The sequence below is a fragment of the Mesocricetus auratus genome, unplaced genomic scaffold, assembly GCF_017639785.1.
Source record: "Mesocricetus auratus isolate SY011 unplaced genomic scaffold, BCM_Maur_2.0 Super-Scaffold_100009, whole genome shotgun sequence".
NCBI classification, from domain to species: Eukaryota; Metazoa; Chordata; class Mammalia; order Rodentia; family Cricetidae; genus Mesocricetus; species Mesocricetus auratus.
Genome location: NW_024429193.1, coordinates 43162668 through 43177989, shown reverse-complemented (window position 1 = coordinate 43177989; position 15322 = coordinate 43162668). Strand labels below are relative to the sequence as shown.

Here is a 15322-nt window from a genome sequence, read left to right as displayed (position 1 = left end):
ACCATGCCAGGATATGTCTTTAGTAGACTGCTCACTGGCATCCACATTTAAAAGTTTTGCATCTTGTGGAAACTGAGGACATTACTCCCCCTCTTTTTCTATCTTTTGAAGTTATGGGTTTTTTTAATCAACTTTCCATTGTTGCCAGTTTTTATCAATTTTGGAACTCCCATGTAAGCAAAACATTTTTTTAAACCATGACTTATCACATGTTTGGTAGCTTCTCCAGTTTGTGCAGTGACCGTCAAGAAGCCTGAATACTTATCAACTGTTATGTGTACACATTTAACTTGCGAAATTCTATAATATGAGCAACAACCATTTGCCATAATTTTTAAATTAGTTGTGGGCACACCTCATTGTTTGACAATTTTGACGAGCAGTCTCTCAAGTTAAATCAAATTGCTTTCTTAGACTCCTGTTATTCTAATGATGAAAGTTATAAGACTGCAGAGCTCTCTCTACCTGAGATAAAGTGACACATTTTATTAATCTATCTGTTGATTCATTATCTTTAGTCAGTGGGCTGGGAAGGTTTAAATGAGCTCTCATGTCATCTACAAGATGAGGCAAATTTTTAGAAGAATTATATTTTGAATTTGCTCAAACAATATTTTAACCTGATCATTGCCAGTTCCTATGCCTTGAACTGTCTCTATTACTTGAAGAGATTTAAAACCAAGATGACTATTAGTACACAAATTAAATGAATCTTTTACTAGAAGTTAAAAATCATTTTGACAGCTGGTAATTCGAATATCTGAGCTGAAGCTGGAGTTGTTTGCTCCATATATTTTAACATAAGCTCCTCTTCCATTAGAGGAATCATCAGTGAAAACAAACATAGCATTTTTTCAGGACTGTTTTCTACAAATTTGGGAATACAGAATGATTTGTTAGTGTGAATTGTAACAGTCTGCGAGGTGGAAACTGATTATTAATTCTCTTTGAGCATTTTCCCATGAATCACTGTTTTGAAACAACCAATCAACTTGTTGCTTTCTATAAGGAACATGTATCATACTTGGTTCTCTGCCAACATATCTTCTAGATTCCTTATGGTATTGCAAACTATACTATGTCTCAAATAACTTTTGAAAATTACTTGAAGTTTGTGAGTGCTCTTTTTCTAATTCAATTTGTAAAGCTCTGGCTAGCTGACATGGCCTAATTTGTATCTACATTGACTCCTTTGTAGGTAGGGTCTAACAGGACAGCAGTTTTTCTGAGGCCTCTTCTCAAAAACTTTTTTTCCAATAATAAAAATTCAGGAGAATTTTTGTATCCTATCCTCTGTTAAATTCTATGGAATTATATGTTCTTTTTGGCTATATCCAAAGCAATTTGAGTAGCTTCTTAACTATATCTGAAGCAATTTAAGTATCCTTTTAATCATATCCAAAGCAATTTAAGTAGTTCACATTCATGTATTTACAATCACATTTCATACATACCGGGGTGTTGTCATACCATACACACAGAACATACACATATCTTTTAATCATCCTTTTTCCCTAGGTCATGATTCATTTGTTGAGATGAAACTTCCTTAGTTGAAATCTCTTGTAACAGAACAGCTCCAGCCAATCATTGAATTAAAGCAAGAGGTTGAAAATGTCCCTCATGACCTTTATTATCTTTCCATTTTAATAGTCACTATTTTATTGGAACCAGGCAATTTGAGAGGAGTTGTAATTGTAACAATAGCATCAGGTCCTTTGCCAAAGATTTGTAAACTTTTCTTATATGCCCTAAGAATAAGTGGTATAACTGCTTGTGGGTATGCTCGAACTGCCTTAGAAGGAGAGGCATGTTCATGGGTCCAGTCTGCCAAAAGACCCCAGTGGGAGCATGACTGGAGGGAAAGACCAAATGGGACAGGGCAATGACCAATCTTTCAGAATTACTACCAGGGTAGGTAAACCTGGTTGTGTGACACCCATGACCATAAAAGTTTTACTGACCTCTGTTACATCCTATTTTTTGTTGTTGTTGTTGTTAAAAGTAGGTGGAAAGTTCAATATGGCCAGCTCATTTTGGGAAGGGATAGAGAAGGAGGTGACAAAGAAGAGCCAGCTCTGAGCAGCTGCCTCATAGCCCTTGAGCTTGGTGGTCCCCTTTATCAGAGCTTGGAACCCTTGGAAGGTTTTGAGGACTGCTGCATATCTGTCAACTCCTGTATGATGTTCTGTAGGACCTGTGTCTTCTCTTTATCCACTTGGACATAATCTGTTTTCTCATCTGAAGTGGCAGATGATGTGGAGAGCTTACGGTGAGGGCTCAGGGAGCCTGGCTGAAGTCCAGGCCTAGGTAATCCACATTGCCAGTACTCTTCTTTGGAGCTGGGCTGTTGGTGCCACTGGGGACAGGGGATGCAGACATTGGGTTTTGTACAGGGAATAATTCTCACTGTCTCCTGAGTCTGTGATGGAGATGTTTTGTGTGGAGATGGGATGGCAGTACTGCAAGGAACTGGAGTTAAAGGCATGGTTGACCCTGAAACAAGACTTGGTGACAGGTGATTTGAAAGGGAGTTCATTAATGACAATGTTGTTTCTCAGGTCAAAGGCTGTTGGCTTTACTTTCTATTTAGGCTTGAGGTTAACTGGATCACATTTCCTTGACTGGGGCCTCTATGAATAGGAATGGCTGTGGATGGGTAGCCTAGTGAGTCAAAGTGATGGGGGCCTAGGCTCATGGGTACGTAGTTGTCATCATAGCTGGTACTGTCTGATTGACCTATGATAGTTTTCCTTGGAGATTGAGCAAACCAGCTGGAGCTCTCTCCACCTCATGTTGGGTACTCATAGGTCTCACAGGAAAAATCTCAGTGGAGTGAGCTGTTGTACATTGCAGGGAGGGTGTTTCACCTAGGGATAGTAGCAGCTACAGATCTGCTGTTTTCATTGATTGGAGGTCTTTGCTGAGGGCTGCCCAACCGAAGTGTTTTTGTCTGACTTGCAGGCCTTGGCTTGGAGGCTGGGGTAGGGGAGCTATGGCTGAGTCTCCAGGAGTGGCCATTGCCATGGCATTGTGGTTCTTGTTAAGTGTGAATGTTTTAGGGATCTGGTAGGCTGAGAGAAGGGTGGTTGGAGCCTCCATTATTTGTCTTAGAACCTGTGAGGCTGCCCTTGGTGTGACTGTATGAAGCCAGGCTACTGGGGATGCCATAAGTGCTGTCTTTGAATTGTGTATTGTGTTGGTTTGGCTTGGGAAGGCTATAGAAGCCATGGACTTGACTACTGACTCTGTTGATATAGTGTCCATTGCCCTAGGCAAGTTTTTTATGGCCATATCACTCTTCTGTTGAGTGCCCTGAGAAAAGCTGGCACTCCTCACATTTTTTTTATCCTTTGGCTTATAAGCTGGTGCAAATAGAGATACTCTTGAGGTGTGCTGGTGGACAAGGCAAGCTGGATGTGGCTTGACACATAGGGCTCAAATGTGAGAAAATTGGGATGGCTAGAGTGTGAAGGGGCTGAGGACTTCCTTTCTCATAGTAGGTGTTGACTGGAGCTGCTGAACTCAGCTGGAGAAGAGCAAGAACCAAAACTGACTGAAGAAAGGTTTCTCAGGTAGTCTGTGCTCTCCTCAGCCTGATTGAAGCCTGGCAGATGCTCTGGACCCACTTATTCATGCCTCAGCCATGAGGTAAAAAGTGTGATCTCTGGTCTTAATATCAGACACACAATTATTTTGAAGCTCTTGCTCGCAGAAGTTTAGGTTGATAATCCACAGGGTTTTCTTGGAATATTTATTCTTGTAATATTCTAGAACATCTGGATCACCATTCATCTGGCCACTCAGCAGGATAAACCATCATTTCTTCCAGGCATAACACCTCAACTTCTTCTTGGGAGGTGATTTTCTCAGCCAGCTGATGCACACCACATTATTGCTGTTCATGTCACCGCCCAACTGGAGCCCACCACTGGCTTTTGCAGAAAAGAGCGAGGGCTGCTGTATCAGTCAACTGTTGGTGTGCAGCTCTAGGGGGAGGGGATCAGTAGATTGGGAATCATTTTATGGGCAGCCAGCAACATCCAGAGAGGAATAAAGCTATCTGGAGGGTTTGGCAGCAGCAGTGGGAGTAGAGGGAGAGGAATTGACTGGCTGTCCCTATGAAGGTGCAGCAGTCTAGGTGGGGGGTCAGAAAGATTGGGAGGCATATCAATAGTGACAGATCCACAGACAGAGGGAGGCCAGGACATGTTTTTGAGAATTTGTTGACCAGTAGCCACAACCTCCTTAAAGTCGTTGTCAGAGGAGGAGTTGTAAACTTTAAGAATGTCATGGGGGGGTGGAGGGGAGTGGAAGCTGGGAAGAAGAGAGGGGGAGAAGAGGAAGATAGAGTAGGTTAGGGGGGAACAGGAAGGTTGAGTGGGGGAGTAGAATAGGGGGAAGAGGGAATCATAGGTTAGAAGACAGATCAGACACCAGAGTGACCTCTAGTGATCTAAAGGGATGACACCAATTGGCAAGCTAATCAATAGTGGAGAGACCACCTAGAATTCCCATTCCTGATAATGAACTTGATGTATACAACCATCCGGGAGCCTTCATCCAGTGACTGATGGAAGCAGAGGCAAACACACACAATTAAGCACTGAATTGAACCCAAGGAACCCAATGACAGAGAGAGAGGAGTGATGAGTAAATTGACAAAGAATGGGCTGGCAAAACCAACAGAGACAGCTGATCTGAACAGGGGAGAGCTCTTGGACCCCAGACCGTCAGTGGGGAGGCCAGCATGGGACTAGTGTGGACCCCCCGATTGTGAGTGTCAGTGAGAAGGCCTGGGCAACCTATGGGGCCCTGAGCAGTGGATCAGTGTCTATCCCTGGAATACAAACAGTCATCGTGTGCCCACAGCACAAAGAGGGATGCTCTCTCAGCCTGGACTCTTAGGAGAGTGCCTGGTCCCTACCCTGAGTGAAATTACAGACTCTAGATACCCCCATGTGGAAGGAATTGGCAATAGGGTGGAAGGCTGGGGGCAATGGGGAAGTGCGGGAGGAGGGGAGGGAGAGGGAACTGGGATTGACATGTAAAACAAGCTATTTAAAATTAAAATTAAAAATTAAAAAAAACTAATTTCTGACCAAAAAAATGTCATTAATAAGACTCCAATAATTAAAGACAGAGACAGGGACCTTTTCTGGGCCAAAAGTTATATAATAATCTCTAAGACAATCACCTATTCTATGCCAACACTTTTCATCAGTAGTGCCCTCCTGGGGGAATCAAGGACAGAGGTCACTAATAAAAATAAAGAAGGCTTTAAGGTCTGATTTTTACCCGAGATCCTTGTGTCTTGAAGGCTTCTTTAAGGTTCCAAAGACATAAATCATATTTAGATAATTCTTCTCCCATTATAGTTGCTCTACTTACCTCAAAGCAGACCAGACTCACAGTCGGATAACCTGGGGCGATCAGGAACAGGTCCTCTTCTCGTCACCTGATGAGCATCGCAGAGGTCCAGAAGATTGGGGGATGGCCATCAAAATATGAGCAACCTTTGTTGGGGATCCCGTACCAAGAGTCTCATGTTGGGTGCCACTCACCCCGACCTGCGGGACCTGGGGGAAAACAAATGAGGGACAAGAGACACAAAGAATGAAAGCAAGAGAGGAAGTCTGATCAAGCTCTCTTTATTGAAAATTTCTTGCCAGCTTATATCAAGAAATGAGGCAGGGGATCAGAACAGAGGAATGCAGGATATAAAGTGGATTTGGGTGGGGAATGGGGACGTACTCTGTGCTTTGATCTAGAGATTTATGTGTCCCAACAAGTTCCTGCTTGACTAGACTACCTGCTGCATTTGATTGTCGCCAGGATTCTGGAAGGCTGGGAAAGGGCGAGCAGTGCACTTACCCTTCCTCAGACCCATCTCAATCTTAGGTGGTTGGGCTAAGACTCTGCACATGTGGACATCCAGTTTGACCAGCACCATTTGTTGAAGACACTCTTTTGTTTCCAGTTTGTGTCTATGTTTTATATATATCAGGTGTCTTTAGGTGTGTGATTTATATTTGAGTTTGCAATTCAATTGCATTTCTCAACATGTTATTTTTGTGACAGTACCATATATTCTAGTCTCTTTGGTGTAGAAAGGTTACTGCAAAAGAAACCTGGGCACCAACCCAGGCATAAGACTCATGACCTACTATCCGTACTTCCTGAAAGATTTGCTAGGGTAATGATAGCACAGAATTTGGGAGAATGGCCAATCAATGTTTGATTTAACTTGAGGCCCACTCCAAAAGAAGGAGCTCATGGCTTATTCTGCCTAGACAGCAAAGAACCAGAGACTGAATAGCCCAGAGACTGAGGGTAAAAACAAAAACTATTGGCAAAAAATTAATGAATTGGTTTCTAATGATATTCATTAGAATATCTTGTCCTGTTGTCATCATCAAGGCAGACTCTAGCAGCAGATGGGAAGAGGTGCAGAGACTCACATCCAGATATTTTGGAAAGAGAGTGTCTGAATTACAAGTCTCCATCATGTTTCCACAATTGGAACTTAGGGGAACACCTTGGAAGATGATGAGGAAAGACTGTAGAAGTCAGAGGGGATGAAAGATGAGAGAGAACATGAGAGAGAAACATGAGAGAGAACATGATCCATTGAGTCAACTAAGCAGAACATATATAGGCTCAAAGAGACTGAAGTAGCAAATACAAGACATGTAAAGATCTATGCCAGGTCCTATGCATATGTATTTTGTCTGTTGTTTTGGTTATTTTGTGGGAGCAGATGTGTATCTGACTGTTCTACCTGCTCCTGTGAATTTTTCTTCCTACTGGGTTTCCTTGTCCAAAGTTGATATGAGAACTTTGGCCTTGTCTTATTGTATTTTGTTTTGTCATGTTTGTTTTTTGTCTCCTGGAGGCCTGCTATTTTCTGAATGAAGAAGTAGGAGGACTCTATCTGAAGGAAGAGTGGAGGCAGGGGAAACAGAGGTCAGGATGTAATGCATGAGAGGATAATGTATTTTCAATAAAATGAATGAATCTTGATAAAGTCTGCACTGTAATGCTGTTACTTTTCTATTATTGTAGACAAGCTACTTTTCATGGTTGAACTCTTTGATATGGGTATAATGCAATGTTCTTAATATTTTGTGTAGTGTTTCTTTTGAAAATCTATATATTTATTTCATTAATTACAATAATTCAAGCATGTTCTGAAGTTGAAATATATCCTAGGGATGCGGAGTTGGCTACATGGGTACAGTGCTTTGTGTACACTTGTGAGTACCCAAGTTTAGTTTCACATCATTTACATAAATGCTTTGTGGACACAGTGATCCAACTACAATCACAGGTATTGAGTTGAGGAGGCAGAGGCAGAAGATCTCCAAAACAAGCTGGCCAGCTCTGGTAGCTGAATCAGTGAGCTCTGAGTTGAAGTCAGAAACTATGCACACACACACACACACAAACACATACACATACACACACCACACACACACACACCTTTACACATGAGACCATAGAAGTACACAGGCATACTACACACGTACACTCATGTACCATATACATATATAGCATTTATAAATTAGATGTGTTAGCATGCATCCATAAACAAAGCATTCTGAAAGCTGAGGCAGGATGATTAAAAGTTTGATATCAGACTGAGTTTTATACCTTACCACAAAAAAAGAACGCAAATGCATGATACCTTTAAAAATGCCTTCAGATGATCATCATTAAAGCTATGCGATATGAAAGATAGAAACTCATATTTTCAGTTGGTTATTAAATCAGGCAGTTCAATGTGGATTGATATCTGTATTCATATAGCTAATTCAAAAATATACTTTTTTCAATTTTAGTTTAAACTCTGAATATTGCTTCACAGCTTTAAAATATAAATTACACATCTTTATTATTCTGTTGACTTTACTTTGACTGTCACTAAATGGATATATATGATTGCAATCTCTGAGCATTCAAGTGATTGTCAAAGATCATAGTCTTTTAGTCACACAACTCAACACGAGTGAGTGACTATTACTTTACTTTGTTATATTCCAATAAAGAAAAACACAGGCAGATAATTTGTAAGTACAAAAGTATAGTAAATGTGGTTAATGCACAGAAAATGCACTTATATTACTGAACAATAAATCCCAAACACATCTTATAAAGGTAAATTGTCTTTGTTGAACAAGAACAGATCTTGTTGTATATCTGATTATTGCTAGGCTTACCTGCTATTTTGATGAAATATAAAGCACTGTAGTCAATTCTTTCAAGTATACGAATTGCAGAAAAAGCTGAAGTGTATGGAAATGAATATCTGAATTATTAAAGGTTCAGTAATGGGTTTTGTGCTTTGCCAAGTTTATTCCTGCTTTTACTCACAATGATTGATTTTTGGTCACCATCTCATATGTCAATAATAAGTGTTGGATGCTTAAGACATAACTTGAAATTGTAGATTTCTAACTTTCTTAAAGTGAAGATTTATGGCAGTTTCAACATGTTTTTAAATGTTTTGTGTATTGTTTTTGCTCAGTTCAGTTCTGTAAAAAAAACAATTTTCTTGTAAAAATTGTTCTTCATATTAACATGGAACATGGCCCAGAATAAAAATAATCTTAGAGAGTGAAGGAAACTTTACAGAAGAGACATTTGTGTTTACCATTGGGAAGAAACGGAATATATGCTAGTAATTTTTACTATATAATTAATAATCTTAGGTTACAAGTAATCAGGCTTGGAGTCCTAAAAGATGACTATACTGGCAACAAACAATGTAAAAATGTGGTAAAGCAAGTTGTTTTTAGTGAGTGAATTATTTTTCATTCTGTTTCTTTTCATTGTTATGGAAAATGGAAAAATATAAAAACTAAGAGATGATAGTCACCAATACCTAGAAAATTCATTCAACCTGATTATTATATTTGTCAATACATGTCATGGTGAGAGACATCCCAAAGTGAAATCTTCTGACATATATTGACAAAGGGTAGGCAATCAATCAAGGAGTCACCTGCAGTGGCAGTAAATATTAACAGCCCCATGATCTAACTAATAAGAACACATTCAATGTCCCTAGAAAAATCACACTAATTGACAGTTTTTACAGAAAGCAGCTAACCAGCTAGTAGATAATAACTTTTGGGAAGAAGCTCAGCATCTATCAATTTAAAACAAAGTTATGAAGTAAAATATAAAATATAAATTAAGTACAAGAAGCAAGAAACATATCTCCACTAAGAATTACAAGCCTTGTATTACTGTCATAACAAAATCTGATAGATACAATGTGAATGAAAAATGTCAGGCCAACAACCCACATGAACACTTTTCAAAAACCATTTAATAAAACATGGAAAAATTAATTATAAACAGATGTAGATATTTCATAACCAAAACATGATGTAGTAGAGGAATTTGAGGTTGGTTTAACAGTCAAGAAAAAATTACATGAGAACCATATGTACAGATGAAAAAAGTAAACTGGCTATAATGGAAATACACATAGAAAAACATTCACAAAATTTAGCAACCATTTTAGATACAAAGTTCCATTAAACAGGTAGTGAAGAGCAGCTTCATAAAATTGATGTATTCCTTTTACAATATGGGAAAGTTGCTTCTAATACTATTTTTCATGAAAGAAAATATACTACTTTCTTTTTCACATAAGAAATAAGTTAAAAACATATACACCCAATCTCAGCATTATTTATATTATTATGGTAACACAACAGAACACACATAATTTTATGACACTAATGCATTAGAAAAATGTATTCTAACAAAAACAATTATATATCTGACAGAGAAATTAAAAAGGAATAGTTAGAGCCCTCATTACAAACAAGAATAGTCTGGAAAGAAAAGAACTAAAAATGCCACTAAAATACTATTTGGATCACAGAGCAAAGTTAAATACATTAAAACCAAATGTAGTCAGATACAGCAAAGTAGAAAGGTACTTATCAGTGTATAAACAACGTTAAGTATTAAACAGAAAAGATTAAACATGTATAAGTTTCACATTCTAAACATTTTGACTATGAAAGCTTACAAGAATGTCAGTGGTTACAGATGTTTGCCACCAATACATATGGCTGATCTCTGGGATCCACATGGAGTAAGAAAAGCACTGACTACCACAAGCTGTTCTCTGACTTCCATAAGCATGACCTGATGCCTGTCTGCAATGATCAACACCGTGTTCTCTACATATAAATACAAAATAAAGTAAATAAGCATAAGCAAAGAGCAATTAAAATAATAAGTAAGAGTTATGACATTAATGAGAGAAAATAATGTCTCAAAAGTACTGGAATGGTTAGTGCTGCAGACATGGCATGAAGCTTGCTAATTGAACCAAACAAAAGGAATATAAAAACATTGAAGAGCTTTTCTCAACCCCAGTGAATTTATCTTGATAAAAAATGTTATCAAACAAATAATTTAGGAAATCTAAAACAATTAACAAAAAGCCAGACACACCTCTCAAGAATTTAAACTTCTGCTTTTGAATTTTGGGGAGGTGGTGAGTGCATTTGGCAGGCAGTATATAAGTTTGCCATATTGATTAATGGAGTCAAATGTAGAGTAGATGGGTAGCACCTTCCATTGTTCCTGCTGTGATATAATTAACAAAATGATGCAACTATGTTGTGAAAATAACTATCCAGCAATATTAAGATACTACAATACATTATATGTGTGGCAAGACAGATGGTCCTTGGTAAGACTATGGAAAGTTGGAAACAGGTCATTCATAAAAGGCACATACCATGCATTTGCCTTTGTATGAGAATCAGCAAGCACAATGGAATATGAGAATATGAGAATGAGCAAGCACAATGCTTTCTGTATAAAATAGTGAACCTTCCCTTTGTACTTGGTAGACAAATAATCTGCTCAACAGAAACAATATGGAAGACATTTTGTCTCTGGACTTTATAACAGTATCTAAAAAAAAAAAACGAAAAAGCATGTGCCCAAAAGTATATGAAAATGGTCCTAGTATACAAGTCTGTCGGTTGCTTGGTTAGAGGTATCCCAAGAGACTCTTTTTGAGGCTATTGTAAAAGATATTGTTTCCTTGATTTCTTTCTCAATATGTTTGTCTTTTGTATATAGGAAGACAACTGATTTTTGTATTAAGTTTATATACTACTACATCATGAAAAGAGACTTTGTACATTTTTGTTATGTTTTGGTATATTTTCAGCTAATAGTTTTATCTATTTGTTTTGATTCCTGAAAAGTTTTATATAAATTTTGTTGTTGGTTCCTACCTGTATTCATTTGTTCAAAAAGATTTTTTGTCCATGTAAAAAAATGTGGCATCTTGGCTCATGAAAATTATTTTCTAATTCAATTGTATAAAAAATCTGATAGAATCAAAATCACAACAAAGTTAGGAAGAGTAAAAATTTACATACATTAGTTGTAGTACTTGGTTTTAAAATTACATTTGGTTTAACTAGCTTTGGAATTTTTGTTGGCCATACATGCTTAATATACTTTTAAGGTCCTTCCATAGTCTATCAGCAGGTCATTAATAATATATAGGAGAACATGAGGATCTACTTTCAGTCACTGTTCTATTTCCCCCATTGACTTTAGGAACTCTGATCTTTGGAGAGTTTTCCTGAGAACTGTACCATTGTTGGTGATCACCACCAGCATACTTTGTACATGGGGGCTAAGGAGGAGGGACCTGCGGCTGAAGCTACATCTTCTCCAAGTTTTCCTCCAATTTACAATGTACAAAAGAATAGTAAGCACAAGTACAAAATTACTTTTCGAGCATCTTGACATAGGATGGAGCATCCTTAGGTCTTATAGTGCTTGCTGCTCAAGCATGAGAACCTGAGTTGAGAGATCACAACATCACGTAAAATATCCTCAGTGCCTGAGAGGCAGATATAGGAGGATTCCAGGGCCTCTCTGGCCAGGTAGTCTAGCCTAAGCAACAAGCTTCAGGGTGAGTGACAGTCTCTTGTCTCAGGAAAGAGAATAGAGCTGGGTGTCATGCTGAATGCCTTAATTCCTTTGTCTCTGTGATTGAAGTCAACCTGATTTACATTATGAATTTTAAGAAGGAATTTTAAGAATATGACTTATATATATATATATATATATATACACACACACACACACAGACATATATATACATATATATATGAAGGCACACCAACCATAGACCTCTGGTCTCCACCTTCACACAAACAGACAAGCCCACATGTACACACACACACAGACTTTCTTCAGTAACTTCTCCATTATTTCTCTAGGAAGGGAATTGTCCAAGGAATGTGTTGCTTTACTATTTTTAATTAAGAAACATTATCAGCTCTTGAAGGAAACAAAAAAATCAGTAGCGTAATATCAAAACATCTTGAATTGACTTAAGCCCCTGGTCTATCACAGAGTAACTGAGACACAGTTTTCTGATATGAAACGGGAACATCTCTCTGTCATAAAGTCAATTCATCTATTATACTTATTTAAGAACTTGCATATTCCTTTATCTATTTCAAAATGAAATAAAAAGGCATGTGACATAGAAAAGAGAAAATCAAACTATAATTCAAATATTGGATGTCTGTGCCTTGTATAAGTGAGGAAGTTTGGGATGCAAGAGAGTTTAAGCAGTGTGTTATAAAGTCTAAACTTCTTTTCTATATAAGGTATCTATTAAGAAAATGTGGTTGCACACGCCTTTAATCCCAGCACTCGGGAGGCAGAGGCAGGTGGATCTCTGTGAGTTCGAGGCTGGGCTGGACTGATAGCCTCCAAAACAATACAGAGAAACCCTGTCTCGTAAAAAAAAGAAAGAATATATTAATCTAATAAATGATGGGGGGATTTCTGTGTATATGTCAGTAAAGCACTATTGGCCAATAGGGAAGCAGGATAGGTGGGACTAGGAGTCTAGGAGGATTCTGGGATATGTAGTGAAGAGAATCACTGCCATATGATTTTCCAGGAGGAAAGGATGTGGCAGGAGTGTGTCCTCACAAAGATAAGTGCTTATAAACTATATATTAGTAATTATGGGTTAATAATCAAGTCAGAGCTAGCAGATGAACCAAGCAAAAGGCCAACAGCTTCATAATTAATATAGTGTCCTCTGTGCTATTTGGGAGCTAAAAGCAACAACTGGACCCAGGCAACGGGCAGGAAGACTAAATGTTCCAGAATGGTGTCAGCATGTGGGATATGAATTTCCACATAGAATGACAAAAGCTTAAAAATGCTTTTACAAACAAAGGAACAGAGAGAAGCATGGCTTCTCGGTAGCAGCATTTTTCTGGGGTGAGGTCTGTTTTGCTAAAGACAAACAGAGAATTTATGCCCACCATCTTTCAAAAAACAGCAGTTAAAACAGCCACAGTTTTGATTAGTAATGTTGTTTAACAGATTACAGACATGTGGCCAGAAAAACATAAATATTTACATTAAATTAAGATTTAGACGAAGAAAACCTCTAAAGGTTTACAGTGTGTTTAAAAATGTATGTAGGCTTGGGAAATAAAAGAAACAAAGTGGTTTAAAAAAATAGAGTGGCTGGGCAGTGGTGGTGCACACGCATTTAATTCCAGCCCTCCAGAGGCAGAGACAGGCAGATTTCCACAGAGAAACCCTGTCTCAGAGAAAAAATAAATAAATCGAAGTAAAAGAAGTAGAGTAATAAAAAAGCCATGTAAAAATGGAAAGTATAAAGAGAGTCTGAATACTGTATACTATTATGTTTTTCAGTTGTTCAATTACTAAGAAAGAAGCAACTGCTAAAATATATTTATGTTTCCACAGAAAATGGAAAGCTGTGGATTCTTTCCATTCTTCTGTGGTTTGATGAACTAAGACCTCCAGAAGTAGTGACATATGTGATCCAACATTTAAAACACCTGAGATGATGCAGCCTTATGGAGTACAAAAACAAGGACTTGGACAGGTTTCTGAGTTTTGTCATGATCCCCATGGTATGGACAGCACCCCCTATTAGCAGGAAGCAGTTTGGAATGGACAATGCCCAATTTCCCAAATATTGGTTATAAAATTTTGTTTTCAGTTAAATGGGGTTGCTTATAATTGATTAATGATCACAACCAAACTCTTTTTAAAGGTAAAAGGAGATTATGGTATGGAAATGAATATTTTTGTATTTGTATGGTATCTTATTGATAAAAATTTAAGGTAAATTTTGTGATATGTATATTTCTCCTCTTGTTTAGGTATTGTGTTTGTATAACTCATTTAAAATGTAATGTATAATTAAATACATATTATAGATAGTTACTTATAATAGAATTTATAGTTAGGTTTTCTAGATATAGAGATATATTGGAGATAAATAGGCTTCAAATCTTTCAAACATCTTCAGAAAATAGCATTTAAAATGGTTTAAGGTTTTTCTTGACAATGAGAAATGTCTGCTCCTGGCACATCAATTATGTCTGAGAGGAAGATGAGCATTGAAGAAACTTGCTATGGAGTTTGCTTTCAACATGGCAAGATTAGCCATTTGGGCAAGAAACTGTTCTTGCCTAGACTGACTGTTGCTGTATAATCTGGACATGCAGGACCCACAGGAAAGTGACTACTGAATTTGGACAGTCCTTCAAGGTTCCTGCTTCATGGGAAAGTCTGCCGGACTTTCTGCAGGGCACAGAAGAATGACTGACAGACAGCCAATGCAGATGGACAGTTTAAAATTTCCTGCTTTGCTGAGAAGTCTTCCAGACACATTGAGGCCTATGGGCTGAAGATGGATGCCCCAATATTACAGAGGATCTTCGAGTGACTGTCCAGGCAGTGAAATGTCTCTGTCAATTCTTGTGTTTATATATTATCCTTCTGTGTTCTTTGAAGGAATGGAAGACAGATAGTTAGAATCATTTTCCTTAGTTATGATAAAAGATAAGCTACATATAAGGCTTTAGACTCAAAGATAGGATAGATGATAAAATACTTTAAGTCTTACTAAATGTTAATGAACAAAATATTGTACTATAGTTCTTACTTGATCCTGTTCACTGATGTTTAATTTGACTATGTTAAAGTTAAAACCTTTCTTTTTATTTAGAGAGAAAAGAGGAGATGATGGGGAAAGTTCTGTGTATATGTCAATAAAGCTCTGTTGGCCAATAGGGAAGCAGGACAGGTGAGACTAAGAGTCTAGCAGGGCTTCTGGGAAATGTAAAGAAATGACTGGTCGCCATGTGGTCTCCCTGGAGGAATGGATGCAGCAGGAGTGTGTCCTCATAAAGATAAATCCTTATAAAATATGTATTAGTAATTACAGGTTAATAATCAATTCAGATATAGCAGATAA

General features: G+C 37.8%; 1 pseudogene; it reads right to left on the bottom strand.

Moving 5' to 3' along the window:
- Nucleotides 1-2122: 2122 nt before the first annotated feature.
- Nucleotides 2123-3888, bottom strand: LOC101836164 (annotated as a pseudogene).
- Nucleotides 3889-15322: the final 11434 nt, after the last annotated feature.